Source organism: Carassius gibelio, chromosome B20 (genome assembly GCF_023724105.1).
Source record: "Carassius gibelio isolate Cgi1373 ecotype wild population from Czech Republic chromosome B20, carGib1.2-hapl.c, whole genome shotgun sequence".
NCBI classification, from domain to species: Eukaryota; Metazoa; Chordata; class Actinopteri; order Cypriniformes; family Cyprinidae; genus Carassius; species Carassius gibelio.
Window position 1 is genome coordinate 23,630,317 of NC_068415.1, and position 15,719 is coordinate 23,646,035.

Consider the following 15,719-nt stretch of genomic DNA (forward strand, 5'->3'; position numbering starts at 1 on the left):
AAAACTTGCTTTCCCATGCTAGTCTGGACACGTGCTACCCCTGTGGTGAGTTTCAAGAAGAATGGAGAAACTCTACAATTTGACCAACAAAAATCACCAAGAGACATTTTCGAGTTTCTCCTGTGCTCTTGAAACTTTGGGTTTGTTAGTTTGAGACTAGCACAGGAAGGCAGATTTCAGCTTGATATCACACTGCAAGTGTTTAATTCCGAGGTAAGTTAAGGGTAGCGTTTCAGGAAACTCTGCATATACTGCCAGGCCGAATGAACTCTGTCCTCTTGTGTGTGGGACTTACGCAGATTGTCTATTTGCTTTCGGGCACATCACAGTATAAATATTTTCCCAAAAAGCACTATCGTTAGCCTGTGGAGTTTCTGTAGTGTAGTGGTCATCACATTCGCCTAACACGCGAAAGGTCCTCGGTTCAAAACCGAGCAGAAACAGCTGTCCTCTTTTGAAGAAATGTATAAACACCTTTGAGCCGACAGTTGGCTTCAGAAGGTTTAACGTTTATGCGCATATTGCCGAGCCTGCACAGAACGATTTCAGACTTCTTTAGGTAGTGGGTTTCCGTAGTGTAGTGGTTATCACGTTCGCCTCACACGCGAAAGGTCCCCAGTTCGAAACTGGGCGGGAACACTGCATCTCTTTTCACAATTGTTTAGGTGGGTTTCTGTTGAGGAGGAACTCAACGCTTCCAAGGCTTTGCGGCCAAGAGGCATGAGTACAGTCACTAAAGGTATAGTTGATGCAGAAATGAAAGAGCAGTCATTGTTTGACCTTAACCTATCCCACAACCGTGACATTCCAAGCCTGCTTGGCTTTCTTCTGAGGAACACGAAAAAAGAGATTTGTCTGAGTGGCCCTCTGTTGAGCAGCAGCTCTGCATCACGAAGGCCCATCTCTACACAGGTGTAGAGATTTCCTGATAAAATGATGCAAGCCGTAGCAGTTTCTAACACATGGATAACCTTCTTGAAATTCAACACAATGGTCAACGAATCTGCCAATAAACCTGTTCAGGTGGCTCCTCACTTACTCCCGAAGCACCCAGACGTGTTAAACCCTCGGAATTCGACTGACCACAAACAGCCTGTTTTTTTACAATAGGGTAGATTGTACGTGGCAAGTCCACATCTCAGCTTTCTGAAGAGATATCAAGCTAAAACTTGCTTTCCCATGCTAGTCTGGACACGTGCTACCCCTGTGGTGAGTTTCAAGAAGAATGGAGAAACTCTACAATTTGACCAACAAAAATCACCAAGAGACATTTTCGAGTTTCTCCTGTGCTCTTGAAACTTTGGGTTTGTTAGTTTGAGACTAGCACAGGAAGGCAGATTTCAGCTTGATATCACACTGCAAGTGTTTAATTCCGAGGTAAGTTAAGGGTAGCGTTTCAGGAAACTCTGCATATACTGCCAGGCCGAATGAACTCTGTCCTCTTGTGTGTGGGACTTACGCAGATTGTCCCGCAGATAACTGGAGAATTGCTTGGTTTGCTGCTAAAAATAGAAGGTATTTGCAGACTGAAGAGCGCAACGGAATCTGTAATTTGATTCGCGCTCCACGATGCTTGCGATGAAAAGATCTGACACCTCTTTGGCTGCAGGCTTCAATAGTGTAGAGGTTATCACGGTCAAAATCGTTCAGGTGGGTTTCTGTTGAGGAGGAACTCAACGCTTCCAAGGCTTTGCGGCCAAGAGGCATGAATACAGTCACTAAAGGTAAAGTTGATGCAGAAATGAAAGAGCAGATATTGTTTGACCTAAACCTAACCCACAACTGTGACATTCCAAGCCTGCGTGGCTTTCTTCTGAGAAACACCAAAGAAGAGATTTTAGGGAACTCTGCGTAGACTGCCACGCCAAATGAAATCTGTCCTCTTGTGTAAGGGTCTTTTTCCGCCTATGCCATCAAGTAAGGGCAGGGCCTCAAGGGGCGCCTAAAAGGGGGTACGTGGCAGGCCGTCCTTAGACCCCTGCGCGCCGGCCCTCTCTGTCCCAATAATCACCTGTGTCACCACAAACAGCCCATCTGTCCCTCTCACCGCCTATGTGACCACTAACTGCCCTTCTGTCCACTGGTAATACAAAGACTGTGACCACAAGCAGTCTGTGTGTCCCCTTGACGAACTTTAAAACACATCCATCTGGAGTGTTATTTCCTGATAAAATGATGCAAGCCGTAGCAGTTTCTAACACATGGCTAACCTTCTTGAAATTCAACACAATGGTCAACGAATCTGCCAATAAACCTGTTCAGGTGGCTCCTCACTTACTCCCGAAGCACCCAGACGTGTTAAACCCTCGGAATTCGACTGACCACAAACAGCCTGTTTTTTTACAATAGGGTAGATTGTACGTGGCAAGTCCACATCTCAGCTTTCTGAAGAGATATCAAGCTAAAACTTGCTTTCCCCTGCTAGTCTGGACACGTGCTACCCCTGTGGTGAGTTTCAAGAAGAATGGAGAAACTCTACAATTTGACCAACAAAAATCACCAAGAGACATTTTCGAGTTTCTCCTGTGCTCTTGAAACTTTGGGTTTGTTAGTTTGAGACTAGCACAGGAAGGCAGGTTTCAGCTTGATATCACGCTGCAAGTGTTTAATTCCGAGGTAAGTTAAGGGTAGCGTTTCAGGAAACTCAGCATATACTGCCAGGCCGAATGAACTCTGTCCTCTTGTGTGTGGGACTTACGCAGATTGTCTATTTGCTTTCGGGCACATCACAGTATAAATATTTTCCCAAAAAGCACTATCGTTAGCCTGTGGAGTTTCTGTAGTGTAGTGGTCATCACATTCGCCTAACACGCGAAAGGTCCTCGGTTCAAAACCGAGCAGAAACAGCTGTCCTCTTTTGAAGAAATGTATAAACACCTTTGAGCCGACAGTTGGCTTCAGAAGGTTTAACGTTTATGCGCATATTGCCAAGCCTGCACAGAACGATTTCAGACTTCTTTAGGTAGTGGGTTTCCGTAGTGTAGTGGTTATCACGTTCGCCTCACACGCGAAAGGTCCCCATTTCGAAACTGGGCGGGAACACTGCATCTCTTTTCACAATTGTTTAGGTGGGTTTCAGTTGAGGAGGAACTCAACGCTTCCAAGGCTTTGCGGCCAAGAGGCATGAGTACAGTCACTAAAGGTATAGTTGATGCAGAAATGAAAGAGCAGTCATTGTTTGACCTTAACCTATCCCACAACCGTGACATTCCAAGCCTGCGTGGCTTTCTTCTGAGGAACACGAAAAAAGAGATTTGTCTGAGTGGCCCTCTGTTGAGCAGCAGCTCTGCATCACGAAGGCCCTTCACTACACAGGTGTAGAGATTTCCTGATAAAATGATGCAAGCCGTAGCAGTTTCTAACACATGGCTAACCTTCTTGAAATTCAACACAATGGTCAACGAATCTGCCAATAAACCTGTTCAGGTGGCTCCTCACTTACTCCCGAAGCACCCAGACGTGTTAAACCCTCGGAATTCGACTGACCACAAACAGCCTGTTTTTTTACAATAGGGTAGATTGTACGTGGCAAGTCCACATCTCAGCTTTCTGAAGAGATATCAAGCTAAAACTTGCTTTCCCATGCTAGTCTGGACACGTGCTACCCCTGTGGTGAGTTTCAAGAAGAATGGAGAAACTCTACAATTTGACCAACAAAAATCACCAAGAGACATTTTCGAGTTTCTCCTGTGCTCTTGAAACTTTGGGTTTGTTAGTTTGAGACTAGCACAGGAAGGCAGGTTTCAGCTTGATATCACGCTGCAAGTGTTTAATTCCGAGGTAAGTTAAGGGTAGCGTTTCAGGAAACTCAGCATATACTGCCAGGCCGAATGAACTCTGTCCTCTTGTGTGTGGGACTTACGCAGATTGTCTATTTGCTTTCGGGCACATCACAGTATAAATATTTTCCCAAAAAGCACTATCGTTAGCCTGTGGAGTTTCTGTAGTGTAGTGGTCATCACATTCGCCTAACACGCGAAAGGTCCTCGGTTCAAAACCGAGCAGAAACAGCTGTCCTCTTTTGAAGAAATGTATAAACACCTTTGAGCCGACAGTTGGCTTCAGAAGGTTTAACGTTTATGCGCATATTGCCGAGCCTGCACAGAACGATTTCAGACTTCTTTAGGTAGTGGGTTTCCGTAGTGTAGTGGTTATCACATTCGCCTCACACGCGAAAGGTCCCCAGTTCGAAACTGGGCGGGAACACTGCATCTCTTTTCACAATTGTTTAGGTGGGTTTCTGTTGAGGAGGAACTCAACGCTTCCAAGGCTTTGCGGCCAAGAGGCATGAGTACAGTCACTAAAGGTATAGTTGATGCAGAAATGAAAGAGCAGTCATTGTTTGACCTTAACCTATCCCACAACCGTGACATTCCAAGCCTGCGTGGCTTTCTTCTGAAAAACACGAAAAAAGAGATTTGTCTGAGTGGCCCTCTGTTGAGCAGCAGCTCTGCATCACGAAGGCCCTTCTCTACACAGGTGTAGAGATTTCCTGATAAAATGATGCAAGCCGTAGCAGTTTCTAACACATGGCTAACCTTCTTGAAATTCAACACAATGGTCAACGAATCTGCCAATAAACCTGTTCAGGTGGCTCCTCACTTACTCCCGAAGCACCCAGACGTGTTAAACCCTCGGAATTCGACTGACCACAAACAGCCTGTTTTTTTACAATAGGGTAGATTGTACGTGGCAAGTCCACATCTCAGCTTTCTGAAGAGATATCAAGCTAAAACTTGCTTTCCCATGCTAGTCTGGACACGTGCTACCCCTGTGGTGAGTTTCAAGAAGAATGGAGAAACTCTACAATTTGACCAACAAAAATCACCAAGAGACATTTTCGAGTTTCTCCTGTGCTCTTGAAACTTTGGGTTTGTTAGTTTGAGACTAGCACAGAAAGGCAGGTTTCAGCTTGATATCACGCTGCAAGTGTTTAATTCCGAGGTAAGTTAAGGGTAGCGTTTCAGGAAACTCAGCATATACTGCCAGGCCGAATGAACTCTGTCCTCTTGTGTGTGGGACTTACGCAGATTGTCTATTTGCTTTCGGGCACATCACAGTATAAATATTTTCCCAAAAAGCACTATCGTTAGCCTGTGGAGTTTCTGTAGTGTAGTGGTCATCACATTCGCCTAACACGCGAAAGGTCCTCGGTTCAAAACCGAGCAGAAACAGCTGTCCTCTTTTGAAGAAATGTATAAACACCTTTGAGCCGACAGTTGGCTTCAGAAGGTTTAACGTTTATGCGCATATTGCCGAGCCTGCACAGAACGATTTCAGACTTCTTTAGGTAGTGGGTTTCCGTAGTGTAGTGGTTATCACGTTCGCCTCACACGCGAAAGGTCCCCAGTTCGAAACTGGGCGGGAACACTGCATCTCTTTTCACAATTGTTTAGGTGGGTTTCTGTTGAGGAGGAACTCAACGCTTCCAAGGCTTTGCGGCCAAGAGGCATGAGTACAGTCACTAAAGGTATAGTTGATGCAGAAATGAAAGAGCAGTCATTGTTTGACCTTAACCTATCCCACAACCGTGACATTCCAAGCCTGCGTGGCTTTCTTCTGAGGAACACGAAAAAAGAGATTTGTCTGAGTGGCCCTCTGTTGAGCAGCAGCTCTGCATCACGAAGGCCCTTCTCTACACAGGTGTAGAGATTTCCTGATAAAATGATGCAAGCCGTAGCAGTTTCTAACACATGGCTAACCTTCTTGAAATTCAACACAATGGTCAACGAATCTGCCAATAAACCTGTTCAGGTGGCTCCTCACTTACTCCCGAAGCACCCAGACGTGTTAAACCCTCGGAATTCGACTGACCACAAACAGCCTGTTTTTTTACAATAGGGTAGATTGTACGTGGCAAGTCCACATCTCAGCTTTCTGAAGAGATATCAAGCTAAAACTTGCTTTCCCATGCTAGTCTGGACACGTGCTACCCCTGTGGTGAGTTTCAAGAAGAATGGAGAAACTCTACAATTTGACCAACAAAAATCACCAAGAGACATTTTCGAGTTTCTCCTGTGCTCTTGAAACTTTGGGTTTGTTAGTTTGAGACTAGCACAGGAAGGCAGATTTCAGCTTGATATCACGCTGCAAGTGTTTAATTCCGAGGTAAGTTAAGGGTAGCGTTTCAGGAAACTCTGCATATACTGCCAGGCCGAATGAACTCTGTCCTCTTGTGTGTGGGACTTACGCAGATTGTCTATTTGGTTTCGGGCACATCACAGTATAAATATTTTCCCAAAAAGCACTATCGTTAGCCTGTGGAGTTTCTGTAGTGTAGTGGTCATCACATTCGCCTAACACGCGAAAGGTCCTCGGTTCAAAACCGAGCAGAAACAGCTGTCCTCTTTTGAAGAAATGTATAAACACCTTTGAGCCGACAGTTGGCTTCAGAAGGTTTAACGTTTATGCGCATATTGCCGAGCCTGCACAGAACGATTTCAGACTTCTTTAGGTAGTGGGTTTCCGTAGTGTAGTGGTTATCACGTTCGCCTCACACGCGAAAGGTCCCCAGTTCGAAACTGGGCGGGAACACTGCATCTCTTTTCACAATTGTTTAGGTGGGTTTCTGTTGAGGAGGAACTCAACGCTTCCAAGGCTTTGCGGCCAAGAGGCATGAGTACAGTCACTAAAGGTATAGTTGATGCAGAAATGAAAGAGCAGTCATTGTTTGACCTTAACCTATCCCACAACCGTGACATTCCAAGCCTGCGTGGCTTTCTTCTGAGGAACACGAAAAAAGAGATTTGTCTGAGTGGCCCTCTGTTGAGCAGCAGCTCTGCATCACGAAGGCCCTTCTCTACACAGGTGTAGAGATTTCCTGATAAAATGATGCAAGCCGTAGCAGTTTCTAACACATGGCTAACCTTCTTGAAATTCAACACAATGGTCAACGAATCTGCCAATAAACCTGTTCAGGTGGCTCCTCACTTACTCCCGAAGCACCCAGACGTGTTAAACCCTCGGAATTCGACTGACCACAAACAGCCTGTTTTTTTACAATAGGGTAGATTGTACGTGGCAAGTCCACATCTCAGCTTTCTGAAGAGATATCAAGCTAAAACTTGCTTTCCCATGCTAGTCTGGACACGTGCTACCCCTGTGGTGAGTTTCAAGAAGAATGGAGAAACTCTACAATTTGACCAACAAAAATCACCAAGAGACATTTTCGAGTTTCTCCTGTGCTCTTGAAACTTTGGGTTTGTTAGTTTGAGACTAGCACAGGAAGGCAGATTTCAGCTTGATATCACGCTGCAAGTGTTTAATTCCGAGGTAAGTTAAGGGTAGCGTTTCAGGAAACTCTGCATATACTGCCAGGCCGAATGAACTCTGTCCTCTTGTGTGTGGGACTTACGCAGATTGTCTATTTGGTTTCGGGCACATCACAGTATAAATATTTTCCCAAAAAGCACTATCGTTAGCCTGTGGAGTTTCTGTAGTGTAGTGGTCATCACATTCGCCTAACACGCGAAAGGTCCTCGGTTCAAAACCGAGCAGAAACAGCTGTCCTCTTTTGAAGAAATGTATAAACACCTTTGAGCCGACAGTTGGCTTCAGAAGGTTTAACGTTTATGCGCATATTGCCGAGCCTGCACAGAACGATTTCAGACTTCTTTAGGTAGTGGGTTTCCGTAGTGTAGTGGTTATCACGTTCGCCTCACACGCGAAAGGTCCCCAGTTCGAAACTGGGCGGGAACACTGCATCTCTTTTCACAATTGTTTAGGTGGGTTTCTGTTGAGGAGGAACTCAACGCTTCCAAGGCTTTGCGGCCAAGAGGCATGAGTACAGTCACTAAAGGTATAGTTGATGCAGAAATGAAAGAGCAGTCATTGTTTGACCTTAACCTATCCCACAACCGTGACATTCCAAGCCTGCTTGGCTTTCTTCTGAGGAACACGAAAAAAGAGATTTGTCTGAGTGGCCCTCTGTTGAGCAGCAGCTCTGCATCACGAAGGCCCTTCACTACACAGGTGTAGAGATTTCCTGATAAAATGATGCAAGCCGTAGCAGTTTCTAACACATGGCTAACCTTCTTGAAATTCAACACAATGGTCAACGAATCTGCCAATAAACCTGTTCAGGTGGCTCCTCACTTACTCCCGAAGCACCCAGACGTGTTAAACCCTCGGAATTCGACTGACCACAAACAGCCTGTTTTTTTACAATAGGGTAGATTGTACGTGGCAAGTCCACATCTCAGCTTTCTGAAGAGATATCAAGCTAAAACTTGCTTTCCCATGCTAGTCTGGACACGTGCTACCCCTGTGGTGAGTTTCAAGAAGAATGGAGAAACTCTACAATTTGACCAACAAAAATCACCAAGAGACATTTTCGAGTTTCTCCTGTGCTCTTGAAACTTTGGGTTTGTTAGTTTGAGACTAGCACAGGAAGGCAGGTTTCAGCTTGATATCACGCTGCAAGTGTTTAATTCCGAGGTAAGTTAAGGGTAGCGTTTCAGGAAACTCAGCATATACTGCCAGGCCGAATGAACTCTGTCCTCTTGTGTGTGGGACTTACGCAGATTGTCTATTTGCTTTCGGGCACATCACAGTATAAATATTTTCCCAAAAAGCACTATCGTTAGCCTGTGGAGTTTCTGTAGTGTAGTGGTCATCACATTCGCCTAACACGCGAAAGGTCCTCGGTTCAAAACCGAGCAGAAACAGCTGTCCTCTTTTGAAGAAATGTATAAACACCTTTGAGCCGACAGTTGGCTTCAGAAGGTTTAACGTTTATGCGCATATTGCCGAGCCTGCACAGAACGATTTCAGACTTCTTTAGGTAGTGGGTTTCCGTAGTGTAGTGGTTATCACGTTCGCCTCACACGCGAAAGGTCCCCAGTTCGAAACTGGGCGGGAACACTGCATCTCTTTTCACAATTGTTTAGGTGGGTTTCTGTTGAGGAGGAACTCAACGCTTCCAAGGCTTTGCGGCCAAGAGGCATGAGTACAGTCACTAAAGGTATAGTTGATGCAGAAATGAAAGAGCAGTCATTGTTTGACCTTAACCTATCCCACAACCGTGACATTCCAAGCCTGCGTGGCTTTCTTCTGAGGAACACGAAAAAAGAGATTTGTCTGAGTGGCCCTCTGTTGAGCAGCAGCTCTGCATCACGAAGGCCCTTCTCTACACAGGTGTAGAGATTTCCTGATAAAATGATGCAAGCCGTAGCAGTTTCTAACACATGGCTAACCTTCTTGAAATTCAACACAATGGTCAACGAATCTGCCAATAAACCTGTTCAGGTGGCTCCTCACTTACTCCCGAAGCACCCAGACGTGTTAAACCCTCGGAATTCGACTGACCACAAACAGCCTGTTTTTTTACAATAGGGTAGATTGTACGTGGCAAGTCCACATCTCAGCTTTCTGAAGAGATATCAAGCTAAAACTTGCTTTCCCATGCTAGTCTGGACACGTGCTACCCCTGTGGTGAGTTTCAAGAAGAATGGAGAAACTCTACAATTTGACCAACAAAAATCACCAAGAGACATTTTCGAGTTTCTCCTGTGCTCTTGAAACTTTGGGTTTGTTAGTTTGAGACTAGCACAGAAAGGCAGGTTTCAGCTTGATATCACGCTGCAAGTGTTTAATTCCGAGGTAAGTTAAGGGTAGCGTTTCAGGAAACTCAGCATATACTGCCAGGCCGAATGAACTCTGTCCTCTTGTGTGTGGGACTTACGCAGATTGTCTATTTGCTTTCGGGCACATCACAGTATAAATATTTTCCCAAAAAGCACTATCGTTAGCCTGTGGAGTTTCTGTAGTGTAGTGGTCATCACATTCGCCTAACACGCGAAAGGTCCTCGGTTCAAAACCGAGCAGAAACAGCTGTCCTCTTTTGAAGAAATGTATAAACACCTTTGAGCCGACAGTTGGCTTCAGAAGGTTTAACGTTTATGCGCATATTGCCGAGCCTGCACAGAACGATTTCAGACTTCTTTAGGTAGTGGGTTTCCGTAGTGTAGTGGTTATCACGTTCGCCTCACACGCGAAAGGTCCCCAGTTCGAAACTGGGCGGGAACACTGCATCTCTTTTCACAATTGTTTAGGTGGGTTTCTGTTGAGGAGGAACTCAACGCTTCCAAGGCTTTGCGGCCAAGAGGCATGAGTACAGTCACTAAAGGTATAGTTGATGCAGAAATGAAAGAGCAGTCATTGTTTCACCTTAACCTATCCCACAACCGTGACATTCCAAGCCTGCGTGGCTTTCTTCTGAGGAACACGAAAAAAGAGATTTGTCTGAGTGGCCCTCTGTTGAGCAGCAGCTCTGCATCACGAAGGCCCTTCTCTACACAGGTGTAGAGATTTCCTGATAAAATGATGCAAGCCGTAGCAGTTTCTAACACATGGCTAACCTTCTTGAAATTCAACACAATGGTCAACGAATCTGCCAATAAACCTGTTCAGGTGGCTCCTCACTTACTCCCGAAGCACCCAGACGTGTTAAACCCTCGGAATTCGACTGACCACAAACAGCCTGTTTTTTTACAATAGGGTAGATTGTACGTGGCAAGTCCACATCTCAGCTTTCTGAAGAGATATCAAGCTAAAACTTGCTTTCCCATGCTAGTCTGGACACGTGCTACCCCTGTGGTGAGTTTCAAGAAGAATGGAGAAACTCTACAATTTGACCAACAAAAATCACCAAGAGACATTTTCGAGTTTCTCCTGTGCTCTTGAAACTTTGGGTTTGTTAGTTTGAGACTAGCACAGGAAGGCAGATTTCAGCTTGATATCACGCTGCAAGTGTTTAATTCCGAGGTAAGTTAAGGGTAGCGTTTCAGGAAACTCTGCATATACTGCCAGGCCGAATGAACTCTGTCCTCTTGTGTGTGGGACTTACGCAGATTGTCTATTTGGTTTCGGGCACATCACAGTATAAATATTTTCCCAAAAAGCACTATCGTTAGCCTGTGGAGTTTCTGTAGTGTAGTGGTCATCACATTCGCCTAACACGCGAAAGGTCCTCGGTTCAAAACCGAGCAGAAACAGCTGTCCTCTTTTGAAGAAATGTATAAACACCTTTGAGCCGACAGTTGGCTTCAGAAGGTTTAACGTTTATGCGCATATTGCCGAGCCTGCACAGAACGATTTCAGACTTCTTTAGGTAGTGGGTTTCCGTAGTGTAGTGGTTATCACGTTCGCCTCACACGCGAAAGGTCCCCAGTTCGAAACTGGGCGGGAACACTGCATCTCTTTTCACAATTGTTTAGGTGGGTTTCTGTTGAGGAGGAACTCAACGCTTCCAAGGCTTTGCGGCCAAGAGGCATGAGTACAGTCACTAAAGGTATAGTTGATGCAGAAATGAAAGAGCAGTCATTGTTTGACCTTAACCTATCCCACAACCGTGACATTCCAAGCCTGCGTGGCTTTCTTCTGAGGAACACGAAAAAAGAGATTTGTCTGAGTGGCCCTCTGTTGAGCAGCAGCTCTGCATCACGAAGGCCCTTCTCTACACAGGTGTAGAGATTTCCTGATAAAATGATGCAAGCCGTAGCAGTTTCTAACACATGGCTAACCTTCTTGAAATTCAACACAATGGTCAACGAATCTGCCAATAAACCTGTTCAGGTGGCTCCTCACTTACTCCCGAAGCACCCAGACGTGTTAAACCCTCGGAATTCGACTGACCACAAACAGCCTGTTTTTTTACAATAGGGTAGATTGTACGTGGCAAGTCCACATCTCAGCTTTCTGAAGAGATATCAAGCTAAAACTTGCTTTCCCATGCTAGTCTGGACACGTGCTACCCCTGTGGTGAGTTTCAAGAAGAATGGAGAAACTCTACAATTTGACCAACAAAAATCACCAAGAGACATTTTCGAGTTTCTCCTGTGCTCTTGAAACTTTGGGTTTGTTAGTTTGAGACTAGCACAGGAAGGCAGATTTCAGCTTGATATCACGCTGCAAGTGTTTAATTCCGAGGTAAGTTAAGGGTAGCGTTTCAGGAAACTCTGCATATACTGCCAGGCCGAATGAACTCTGTCCTCTTGTGTGTGGGACTTACGCAGATTGTCTATTTGGTTTCGGGCACATCACAGTATAAATATTTTCCCAAAAAGCACTATCGTTAGCCTGTGGAGTTTCTGTAGTGTAGTGGTCATCACATTCGCCTAACACGCGAAAGGTCCTCGGTTCAAAACCGAGCAGAAACAGCTGTCCTCTTTTGAAGAAATGTATAAACACCTTTGAGCCGACAGTTGGCTTCAGAAGGTTTAACGTTTATGCGCATATTGCCGAGCCTGCACAGAACGATTTCAGACTTCTTTAGGTAGTGGGTTTCCGTAGTGTAGTGGTTATCACGTTCGCCTCACACGCGAAAGGTCCCCAGTTCGAAACTGGGCGGGAACACTGCATCTCTTTTCACAATTGTTTAGGTGGGTTTCTGTTGAGGAGGAACTCAACGCTTCCAAGGCTTTGCGGCCAAGAGGCATGAGTACAGTCACTAAAGGTATAGTTGATGCAGAAATGAAAGAGCAGTCATTGTTTGACCTTAACCTATCCCACAACCGTGACATTCCAAGCCTGCTTGGCTTTCTTCTGAGGAACACGAAAAAAGAGATTTGTCTGAGTGGCCCTCTGTTGAGCAGCAGCTCTGCATCACGAAGGCCCTTCACTACACAGGTGTAGAGATTTCCTGATAAAATGATGCAAGCCGTAGCAGTTTCTAACACATGGCTAACCTTCTTGAAATTCAACACAATGGTCAACGAATCTGCCAATAAACCTGTTCAGGTGGCTCCTCACTTACTCCCGAAGCACCCAGACGTGTTAAACCCTCGGAATTCGACTGACCACAAACAGCCTGTTTTTTTACAATAGGGTAGATTGTACGTGGCAAGTCCACATCTCAGCTTTCTGAAGAGATATCAAGCTAAAACTTGCTTTCCCATGCTAGTCTGGACACGTGCTACCCCTGTGGTGAGTTTCAAGAAGAATGGAGAAACTCTACAATTTGACCAACAAAAATCACCAAGAGACATTTTCGAGTTTCTCCTGTGCTCTTGAAACTTTGGGTTTGTTAGTTTGAGACTAGCACAGGAAGGCAGGTTTCAGCTTGATATCACGCTGCAAGTGTTTAATTCCGAGGTAAGTTAAGGGTAGCGTTTCAGGAAACTCAGCATATACTGCCAGGCCGAATGAACTCTGTCCTCTTGTGTGTGGGACTTACGCAGATTGTCTATTTGCTTTCGGGCACATCACAGTATAAATATTTTCCCAAAAAGCACTATCGTTAGCCTGTGGAGTTTCTGTAGTGTAGTGGTCATCACATTCGCCTAACACGCGAAAGGTCCTCGGTTCAAAACCGAGCAGAAACAGCTGTCCTCTTTTGAAGAAATGTATAAACACCTTTGAGCCGACAGTTGGCTTCAGAAGGTTTAACGTTTATGCGCATATTGCCGAGCCTGCACAGAACGATTTCAGACTTCTTTAGGTAGTGGGTTTCCGTAGTGTAGTGGTTATCACGTTCGCCTCACACGCGAAAGGTCCCCAGTTCGAAACTGGGCGGGAACACTGCATCTCTTTTCACAATTGTTTAGGTGGGTTTCTGTTGAGGAGGAACTCAACGCTTCCAAGGCTTTGCGGCCAAGAGGCATGAGTACAGTCACTAAAGGTATAGTTGATGCAGAAATGAAAGAGCAGTCATTGTTTGACCTTAACCTATCCCACAACCGTGACATTCCAAGCCTGCGTGGCTTTCTTCTGAGGAACACGAAAAAAGAGATTTGTCTGAGTGGCCCTCTGTTGAGCAGCAGCTCTGCATCACGAAGGCCCTTCTCTACACAGGTGTAGAGATTTCCTGATAAAATGATGCAAGCCGTAGCAGTTTCTAACACATGGCTAACCTTCTTGAAATTCAACACAATGGTCAACGAATCTGCCAATAAACCTGTTCAGGTGGCTCCTCACTTACTCCCGAAGCACCCAGACGTGTTAAACCCTCGGAATTCGACTGACCACAAACAGCCTGTTTTTTTACAATAGGGTAGATTGTACGTGGCAAGTCCACATCTCAGCTTTCTGAAGAGATATCAAGCTAAAACTTGCTTTCCCATGCTAGTCTGGACACGTGCTACCCCTGTGGTGAGTTTCAAGAAGAATGGAGAAACTCTACAATTTGACCAACAAAAATCACCAAGAGACATTTTCGAGTTTCTCCTGTGCTCTTGAAACTTTGGGTTTGTTAGTTTGAGACTAGCACAGAAAGGCAGGTTTCAGCTTGATATCACGCTGCAAGTGTTTAATTCCGAGGTAAGTTAAGGGTAGCGTTTCAGGAAACTCAGCATATACTGCCAGGCCGAATGAACTCTGTCCTCTTGTGTGTGGGACTTACGCAGATTGTCTATTTGCTTTCGGGCACATCACAGTATAAATATTTTCCCAAAAAGCACTATCGTTAGCCTGTGGAGTTTCTGTAGTGTAGTGGTCATCACATTCGCCTAACACGCGAAAGGTCCTCGGTTCAAAACCGAGCAGAAACAGCTGTCCTCTTTTGAAGAAATGTATAAACACCTTTGAGCCGACAGTTGGCTTCAGAAGGTTTAACGTTTATGCGCATATTGCCGAGCCTGCACAGAACGATTTCAGACTTCTTTAGGTAGTGGGTTTCCGTAGTGTAGTGGTTATCACGTTCGCCTCACACGCGAAAGGTCCCCAATTCGAAACTGGGCGGGAACACTCCATCTCTTTTCACAATTGTTTAGGTGGGTTTCTGTTGAGGAGGAACTCAACGCTTCCAAGGCTTTGCGGCCAAGAGGCATGAGTACAGTCACTAAAGGTATAGTTGATGCAGAAATGAAAGAGCAGTCATTGTTTCACCTTAACCTATCCCACAACCGTGACATTCCAAGCCTGCGTGGCTTTCTTCTGAGGAACACGAAAAAAGAGATTTGTCTGAGTGGCCCTCTGTTGAGCAGCAGCTCTGCATCACGAAGGCCCTTCTCTACACAGGTGTAGAGATTTCCTGATAAAATGATGCAAGCCGTAGCAGTTTCTAACACATGGCTAACCTTCTTGAAATTCAACACAATGGTCAACGAATCTGCCAATAAACCTGTTCAGGTGGCTCCTCACTTACTCCCGAAGCACCCAGACGTGTTAAACCCTCGGAATTTGACTGACCACAAACAGCCTGTTTTTTTTACAATAGGGTAGATTGTACGTGGCAAGTCCACATCTCGGCTTTCTGAAGAGATATCAAGCTAAAACTTGCTTTCCCATGCTAGTCTGGACACGTGCTACCCCTGTGGTGAGTTTCAAGAAGAATGGAGAAACTCTACAATTTGACCAACAAAAATCACCAAGAGACATTTTCGAGTTTCTCCTGTGCTCTTGAAACTTTGGGTTTGTTAGTTTGAGACTAGCACAGGAAGGCAGGTTTCAGCTTGATATCACGCTGCAAGTGTTTAATTCCGAGGTAAGTTAAGGGTAGCGTTTCAGGAAACTCAGCATATACTGCCAGGCCGAATGAACTCTGTCCTCTTGTGTGTGGGACTTACGCAGATTGTCTATTTGCTTTCGGGCACATCACAGTATAAATATTTTCCCAAAAAGCACTATCGTTAGCCTGTGGAGTTTCTGTAGTGTAGTGGTCATCACATTCGCCTAACACGCGAAAGGTCCTCGGTTCAAAACCGAGCAGAAACAGCTGTCCTCTTTTGAAGAAATGTATAAACACCTTTGAGCCGACAGTTGGCTTCAGAAGGTTTAACGTT

At 45.3% G+C, this 15,719-nt stretch overlaps 25 non-coding genes across 25 annotated transcripts; all 25 read left to right on the plus strand.

The window, feature by feature from the left end:
• Positions 1–370: 370 nt before the first annotated feature.
• Positions 371–443, plus strand: trnav-aac (transfer RNA valine (anticodon AAC)). Its single transcript has one exon. It is a non-coding gene; the product is annotated as a tRNA-Val (tRNA).
• Positions 444–566: 123 nt separating this feature from the next.
• On the plus strand, positions 567–639 carry trnav-cac (transfer RNA valine (anticodon CAC)). Its single transcript has one exon. It is a non-coding gene; the product is annotated as a tRNA-Val (tRNA).
• A 2,134-nt stretch (positions 640–2,773) lies between these two features.
• Positions 2,774–2,846, plus strand: trnav-aac (transfer RNA valine (anticodon AAC)). The gene has a single exon. It is a non-coding gene; the product is annotated as a tRNA-Val (tRNA).
• Positions 2,847–2,969: 123 nt separating this feature from the next.
• On the plus strand, positions 2,970–3,042 carry trnav-cac (transfer RNA valine (anticodon CAC)). Its single transcript has one exon. It is a non-coding gene; the product is annotated as a tRNA-Val (tRNA).
• Positions 3,043–3,937: 895 nt separating this feature from the next.
• Positions 3,938–4,010, plus strand: trnav-aac (transfer RNA valine (anticodon AAC)). The gene has a single exon. It is a non-coding gene; the product is annotated as a tRNA-Val (tRNA).
• A 123-nt stretch (positions 4,011–4,133) lies between these two features.
• Positions 4,134–4,206, plus strand: trnav-cac (transfer RNA valine (anticodon CAC)). Its single transcript has one exon. It is a non-coding gene; the product is annotated as a tRNA-Val (tRNA).
• Positions 4,207–5,101: 895 nt separating this feature from the next.
• trnav-aac (transfer RNA valine (anticodon AAC)) lies at positions 5,102–5,174 on the plus strand. Its single transcript has one exon. It is a non-coding gene; the product is annotated as a tRNA-Val (tRNA).
• A 123-nt stretch (positions 5,175–5,297) lies between these two features.
• trnav-cac (transfer RNA valine (anticodon CAC)) lies at positions 5,298–5,370 on the plus strand. The gene has a single exon. It is a non-coding gene; the product is annotated as a tRNA-Val (tRNA).
• Positions 5,371–6,265: 895 nt separating this feature from the next.
• Positions 6,266–6,338, plus strand: trnav-aac (transfer RNA valine (anticodon AAC)). The gene has a single exon. It is a non-coding gene; the product is annotated as a tRNA-Val (tRNA).
• A 123-nt stretch (positions 6,339–6,461) lies between these two features.
• trnav-cac (transfer RNA valine (anticodon CAC)) lies at positions 6,462–6,534 on the plus strand. The gene has a single exon. It is a non-coding gene; the product is annotated as a tRNA-Val (tRNA).
• Positions 6,535–7,429: 895 nt separating this feature from the next.
• On the plus strand, positions 7,430–7,502 carry trnav-aac (transfer RNA valine (anticodon AAC)). The gene has a single exon. It is a non-coding gene; the product is annotated as a tRNA-Val (tRNA).
• Positions 7,503–7,625: 123 nt separating this feature from the next.
• Positions 7,626–7,698, plus strand: trnav-cac (transfer RNA valine (anticodon CAC)). The gene has a single exon. It is a non-coding gene; the product is annotated as a tRNA-Val (tRNA).
• Positions 7,699–8,593: 895 nt separating this feature from the next.
• trnav-aac (transfer RNA valine (anticodon AAC)) lies at positions 8,594–8,666 on the plus strand. Its single transcript has one exon. It is a non-coding gene; the product is annotated as a tRNA-Val (tRNA).
• Positions 8,667–8,789: 123 nt separating this feature from the next.
• Positions 8,790–8,862, plus strand: trnav-cac (transfer RNA valine (anticodon CAC)). The gene has a single exon. It is a non-coding gene; the product is annotated as a tRNA-Val (tRNA).
• Positions 8,863–9,757: 895 nt separating this feature from the next.
• trnav-aac (transfer RNA valine (anticodon AAC)) lies at positions 9,758–9,830 on the plus strand. Its single transcript has one exon. It is a non-coding gene; the product is annotated as a tRNA-Val (tRNA).
• A 123-nt stretch (positions 9,831–9,953) lies between these two features.
• trnav-cac (transfer RNA valine (anticodon CAC)) lies at positions 9,954–10,026 on the plus strand. The gene has a single exon. It is a non-coding gene; the product is annotated as a tRNA-Val (tRNA).
• An 895-nt stretch (positions 10,027–10,921) lies between these two features.
• On the plus strand, positions 10,922–10,994 carry trnav-aac (transfer RNA valine (anticodon AAC)). Its single transcript has one exon. It is a non-coding gene; the product is annotated as a tRNA-Val (tRNA).
• A 123-nt stretch (positions 10,995–11,117) lies between these two features.
• trnav-cac (transfer RNA valine (anticodon CAC)) lies at positions 11,118–11,190 on the plus strand. Its single transcript has one exon. It is a non-coding gene; the product is annotated as a tRNA-Val (tRNA).
• An 895-nt stretch (positions 11,191–12,085) lies between these two features.
• On the plus strand, positions 12,086–12,158 carry trnav-aac (transfer RNA valine (anticodon AAC)). Its single transcript has one exon. It is a non-coding gene; the product is annotated as a tRNA-Val (tRNA).
• A 123-nt stretch (positions 12,159–12,281) lies between these two features.
• Positions 12,282–12,354, plus strand: trnav-cac (transfer RNA valine (anticodon CAC)). The gene has a single exon. It is a non-coding gene; the product is annotated as a tRNA-Val (tRNA).
• An 895-nt stretch (positions 12,355–13,249) lies between these two features.
• On the plus strand, positions 13,250–13,322 carry trnav-aac (transfer RNA valine (anticodon AAC)). The gene has a single exon. It is a non-coding gene; the product is annotated as a tRNA-Val (tRNA).
• Positions 13,323–13,445: 123 nt separating this feature from the next.
• Positions 13,446–13,518, plus strand: trnav-cac (transfer RNA valine (anticodon CAC)). Its single transcript has one exon. It is a non-coding gene; the product is annotated as a tRNA-Val (tRNA).
• An 895-nt stretch (positions 13,519–14,413) lies between these two features.
• trnav-aac (transfer RNA valine (anticodon AAC)) lies at positions 14,414–14,486 on the plus strand. The gene has a single exon. It is a non-coding gene; the product is annotated as a tRNA-Val (tRNA).
• Positions 14,487–14,609: 123 nt separating this feature from the next.
• On the plus strand, positions 14,610–14,682 carry trnav-cac (transfer RNA valine (anticodon CAC)). Its single transcript has one exon. It is a non-coding gene; the product is annotated as a tRNA-Val (tRNA).
• Positions 14,683–15,578: 896 nt separating this feature from the next.
• trnav-aac (transfer RNA valine (anticodon AAC)) lies at positions 15,579–15,651 on the plus strand. The gene has a single exon. It is a non-coding gene; the product is annotated as a tRNA-Val (tRNA).
• Positions 15,652–15,719: the final 68 nt, after the last annotated feature.